Raw genomic sequence first — 6,000 nt, forward strand, 5'->3', positions numbered from 1 at the left:
GCCTCCCTCTAGCCTGGACATAGGTGCCTAACTTCCTTTGGAGGGTGGGGCTTTGGCCACACCCAGGGTGACCAGATGTCCCGATTTTATACGGACAGTCCCAATTTTGGGGGCTTTTTCTTATATAGGCACCTATTACCCCCTATCCTCTGTCCTGGTTTTTTACACTTGCTATCTGGTCACCCTAGCCACACCCTCTCTTTGGCATTTCCTTCTGTCTATCTTAGGTGGGTCTCCACGCAGCTTGCTGGCTTCTGTAAACCCCTTTTATGGACCTAACTCTCCCTATGCATCGTACAGGAAGCCTGTGTGCATAATTGGAGCTGAGGTGTCTACTCAGCTGCAGGGCACCTAAACTTCAGGTGTTACAACACTGAGTCTAAGTTCCCTTTGGGGATTTAGCTCTTACTGTTGAAAAAATTTAAAAGGTTAAGGGCCTTATCCATAGCTCATTGGAAAGACCTCAACTAACTGCAATGAGCTTTGGATCAGGCCCCAGGTAGGCTCTCTCTGCCATGTGGCCTTGAGGGAAAACTGCAGAGAGTAGCTAGCCAGAGACGCCCAATAGTAGGAGCAGAAGCAGCCAAAGCAGGGACTGCTGTACTAGGGGTGAAGGGGTAAAATGCGGCCCAGCTAGGGGCCCCCCATCTCCCAAGCACTGCCAAGGCCCAGAACTGTGACGGGGACACCCCTCCCCCACATACGGCAGGCACTAGGACCAGTGGCATGCTGTGGCATTTTTAGTGAGGAATGCAACAGGGCTGGGACAGGGGTAGGGTTACCAGGTGTCCGGTTTTCGACCGGAACACCTAGTCGAAAAGGGACCTTGGCGGCTCCAGTTTGCACTGTTGACTGGGCTGTTAAAAGTCGCTCCTTACCTGTCCTGCCAGTCCTTCCCTACCTATCCTGGCATCGCACTGGGCCCCGGAAGCGACCAGCAGGTCCGGCTCCTAGGCGGGGAGGCCACGGGGCTCCATGCACTGCCCTTGCCCCGAGCACCGGCTCTGCACTCCCATTGGCTGGCAACCGCGACCAATGGGAGCTGGGGTGGTGGTGCCCGTGGGCGAGAGCAGTGCACGGAGCCTCCTGCTGGCTGCTTCCGGGGCACAGCACAGTGCCAGGACAGGTAGGGAGCTGCCTTAGCCTCACTGCGCTGCTGACCAGGAGCTGCCTGAGGTAAGCCCATGCCCCTACCCTGAGCCCCAACCTCCTGGTCCAGCACTGAGTCCCCCCCAAATCCGGAATCCGCTCCTGAACCCTGAATCCCTCATCCCTGGCCCCACCCCAGAGCCCGCACCCCCAGCCCAGAGCCCTCACCCCTGCCTCAACCCACAGCCCCCTCCTGCCTTCTGAATCCCTTGGCCACACCCCCCAGCCTGCAACTTCCTCCAGCACCCCAAACCCCTCATCCCCCGCCCCACCCCAGAGCCTGCACCCAGCCCAGAGCCCTCATCCCCTCCCACACCCCAACCCCCTGCCTCAACCCATAGCCCCCTCCCACATTCTGAATCCCTTGGCCCCACTCCCAGCCTGGCGCCCCTTTCTGCATGCCATACTCCTCATCCCCAGTCCAGAACCTGCACCCCCAGCTGGAGCCCTCACCCCCTCCCACACCCTAACCCCCTGCCCCAGCCCAGTGAAAGTGAGTGAGGGTGGGGGAGAGCAAGCCACTGAGGGAGGGGGAATGTAGTGAGCAGAGGCGGGGCCTTGGGGAAGGGGTGGGGCAGGGCTAGAGTGTTTGGTTTTGTGCGATTAGAAAGTTGGCAAGCCTAGACGGGCATTTACCTGGGAGCCAGTTCATTCACTCCTCCCCTCTCTGTAGCAGAGTCTTGATGGGCTTCTCTTCCAGACACACTGGGCAGTTCAGCGCCAACAGCAGTATGAAGTCTCCTGCTATCAGCTCAGAGGAAGACTCAGGCAGCAGTTCAAAGTCTACTTTGATGCTTCCCCTTGAGGAAAAAGGGGGGCTGGGGCAGGGCACAGCAGGTTGCATCCCAGCGCTGCCCCAGGCCTGTTGATCGCCACACAATACATGTGCCTTCATGGGGGTGGTGGCGGCTACTGCCTAGCCCCTCCTCAGGGATGCCATGCCAGCCCCAATGGAGACTTGAGGGTGGCTCCTCGCTCCCCTCCAGACTCCCTGGGGCCCCAGTGGGAAATGGCTCCTGCTTCCTGCTGCCAGGCTGTGGGTCCTGTGACTGGCAGCCTCCTGATTGGGTTCCCAGGTCCCGCCGGCCAGGATCAGTGCCTGAGTTATGGCTCTTTCCCATCCAGCCACCTCCAGCCTCGCTTGTGCTTTTGGGTCCAAAGTCCCACTCTGCAACCCAACGGATGATTCAGGTCTAAACTTGCACGCCTCAACTACTTTTTCCAATACAGCCTGTCAGGAAGTCAGCTGCCTACAGAGTCATGTTGCCTAGGCAACATGGTACAACTTGGAGCATTGTATGCCCTGCCAGCAAAACAAGAAGACACCTGACATGAACAGATTGCTGACATGCAGGGCTTTCATATTCTTGTAGAATATAACTTTTGTTTTGGATTCTGGGGCATGCAATGCATGCATTGAATACCTAGACAGCATTCCACACTAGGACACTTGCCTCCCCACCCTACCATGTGGGCTTGAGTAGGAGCAAAGTGCAGGGAGGAGTCAGCCCGGGACTCCAACTATCATAGGAGCAGCTGCAGAAGCAGCAAAAGCAGGGACCTTGTGACATTCAGAGAAGTTTCTACAGTTTCAGCTGAACTTCTCTGCTCTGTGCTAATTGGCGGCTTGCTCCAACCCTCTCCCTCCCTCTCAGTCTCTTCACTTCAGTTTAGGGTGACCGTGCATTCTGGTTTTTTAAGCCCTGTCCTGGCTGTCCCGACTTTTTTGGAAAAAAAGTGAGCATTTATCCTGTTTGCCGTTGCCGACTTGATCAGTTGGCAAGAGCAAATGGGACAAATGCTCATTTTTGTCAAAAAAGTGGAGTGCAGAGGCAAGGCTGTCCTTACCCATACGTAAAGTACGCAGCTGCGTAGGGCACCAGGAAATTTGGGGCACCAAATTTCCTGGTGCCCTGCGCATCTGCATGCTGCTCCACCCCTGCTCCAGCTCTTCCCCGCCCCTGCTCCGCCCCAGCCCCTCCCCTTCCCTGCCCCTGCTCCGCCCCAGCCTTGCCCCCACTCCCTATAGCTCTGCAGCAGGGTCAGGCCTGCACTCACCGGCGGCGGGAAGTTCAGCGACCCAGCTCCAGCTGCGCCACCGGTGAGTGCTGGGGGGTGGATCCCCCCTGCCCCTCCATCCTGCGGAGGCCTGGGGCCCGCCCCCCCGCAGACCCCTGGGGCCTCCCACACCCTCCCCTTGCGGGGGGGGTGTGGTTGCATAGGGCCCCAGAACAGCTAGGGATGGCCCTGTGCAGAGGAACGTGTAGGGGGCAAGCAGCAATGCCAGGGGGAAATCAGGGTTTGTGCAGGGGGGCAGGTAGGGTTCCAGCGACAGCCTCTTGCAGGGGGCAGGCAGGGTTTGAGCCACCAGTGACCCAAGCCTTGCATGGAGAGGGGAGGACTTGGGTGAGTGGCTCGGGCCAGCCCCATGGGGGTGGAGGGGGAGGTGGGGGAGAGGAGGTGAGGGCTCAGGCTAGCCCTGCGCAGTGTCCTGTTAGCCCTTTGGGAAATATGGTCATCCTAATTTAGCTTCACTCCACACCTTCCCCTCTTACTGTCTTCTGCCCTGCCCTGTCCCCATCACATCTTTCCCTTCCCATTTAGTTGATCCCCTCCTAAGTAACCCCCGCCCCCCCAAAATATTGAAAACATGACATTTGGAGTCATTACACTGTTCGTTCTGCTGGTGTGTTGTACCCATTCACCTACCCCAGATTTCTTGTCTATTTCATTTGGAAGCTGTTTGTGGCAGGACAGCTGATTACTCACTTTTGCAGAGCCTTTCACAGTAGGTCCCCATTCTTGGTTGGCCTTTAGGCACTACCTTAATAAACATGAATACTACTAGTACTAATACTTTTCAGATACATACAGATCTTTGACTGTGAGTTTGGGGTGTCTATTTTTCTTTAACATTTGATCGCCGTTTATTTTATTTAATAAAAGTCTTTAAAAAACGTATTTTACATATTTCAGATACTCCAAATTTCTGTGAAGTTTCAAAGGAATGCAGAAAGAGGAGAAAGAAGTGCTATTACCGTCAATGTATTTAATTGAATTTATAGAATAATAATTGCAATGCTCAAAATTTCCAGCGCTCTTGTGGCATTCAAATAATTTAAGAATTTGCACAGTATCAAACTTATTTCAAAATATCATATACCAGACTGACATTCATATTTCACTAAATGCCTGTTAACAAACTCCTTCATAAGCCATATGTCTCTCAGCCTACCGCTTACTAAAATGCCCAGGGAAAAAATACTGGCTTTGCTGCTTAATCCTAGAAAATATGAAAGAAGGGTAAAAGGCTTGATGTCTGAAACTGCTATGGGCAGAATTCCAGGGTGCTCATGATGCAGTGTCTTAACAGCAATTGAAATATCAGGCAATTAACACTGAAAGCCTTTTTAATTACGGTGAGTCATGAAAAAAGGAAATATCAGGTAGATATATCTACACAATCACGATATTTACCCTTTGGTTGGAGCTGTGATTTAAGCCTAATCAAGGGGGCCATGTCCAGCACAAATCCAGGCTTTCTCACCCCCCCCCTTTTTTTTTTTGGCCCACCTTGATTACCATGCACATTGTAGGGAGAGTGGTCACTTTGGATGAGCTATTACCAGCAGGAGAGTGAGTTTGTGTGTGTATGGGGGGGGGGGGGGGTGAGAAAATCTGAATTTGTGCTGGAAATGGCCCACCTTGATTATCATGCACATTGTAGGGAGAGTGGTCACTTTGGATCAGCTATTACCAGCAGGATAGTGAGTTTGTGTGTATGTTTTTTGGAAGGGGGTGAGGGGGTGAGAGAACCTGGATTTGTGCAGGAAATGGCCCAACTTGATTATCATACACATTGTGTAGAGAGTTGTCACTTTGGATGGGCTATCACCAGCAGGAGAGTGAATTTGTGTGTGGGGGGGGTGGAGGGTGAGAAAACCTGGATTTGTGCTGGAAATGGCCCAACTTGATGATCACTTTAGATAAGCTATTACCAGCAGGACAGTGGGGTGGGAGGAGGTATTGTTTCATATTCTCTGTGTGTATATAAAGTCTGCTGCAGTTTCCACGGTATGCATCCGATGAAGTGAGCTGTAGCTCACGAAAGCTCATGCTCAAATAAATTGGTTAGTCTCTAAGGTGCCACAGGTACTCCTTTTCTTTTTGCGAATACAGACTAACACGGCTGTTACTCTGAAACACACACAAAGGTTACACACTTTCTGTAGCCCATAACACACTCCACGGTGTACCTTTGTCAGTCTATAAATGTGTTTCTTGAGTGTTCATCAACAACTTTCATATGAAGTCTGCGACAGTCATCTTATGCTCAACATCCCTGCTGTGCCTCATGCCTCCACAGATCCAAGGTGTGCAAATATTGACTGACCTGTTTAATAATCTGTGATGAATTGTTGCTTACATGTTAGCTGAGGAGGGTAGCTGAGTATTTTCTAGAATTGGGGATGAAAAGAGCAGCTGCTGGTTGTCTTGTTTGTATACTTGTGTTTTTTATCTCTGTAAAAAGTGCTCGGAGACTTGAATTTGTACGAGTCATTATAAATCTAAATAAACACATAAGTGATTCATCAGCCAATGTGATCCTGCTGAATGCAGTTGTCATTCCAGGGCACAGATAGGAGAGTCTTTGAGGCAGGTGTCCGTCCATTTAAGGCTTTGTAGATGAAGGCTGGGACTTTGCATGTGGCCCAGGACTGAATTGCTGACCAATGTAAATTGCAGAGCTCTTGTGTGATATATTCTCATTAGTCTGCTCTGCTTAGCAGGTGTGCTGCTACAGGCTGTACCAGCTGCAGCTTCCTGGTGGCCTTCAGAGTCAGCCCAAGG

The 6,000-nt window shown here is 52.1% G+C and overlaps 1 long non-coding RNA gene across 2 annotated transcripts in view; it reads left to right on the forward strand.

Annotated features, from left to right (window-relative positions):
• Positions 1 to 4,812, forward strand: part of LOC125637467 (uncharacterized) — a 124,879-nt gene extending 120,067 nt beyond the window's left edge. For both annotated transcript variants that reach the window (XR_012668684.1, XR_007356950.2), the window contains one exon: positions 4,126 to 4,812. This is a non-coding gene — a long non-coding RNA (uncharacterized LOC125637467). The remainder of the gene's footprint in view (positions 1 to 4,125) is intronic.
• Positions 4,813 to 6,000: the final 1,188 nt, after the last annotated feature.

Source organism: Caretta caretta, chromosome 1, assembly GCF_965140235.1.
Source record: "Caretta caretta isolate rCarCar2 chromosome 1, rCarCar1.hap1, whole genome shotgun sequence".
NCBI classification, from domain to species: domain Eukaryota; kingdom Metazoa; phylum Chordata; order Testudines; family Cheloniidae; genus Caretta; species Caretta caretta.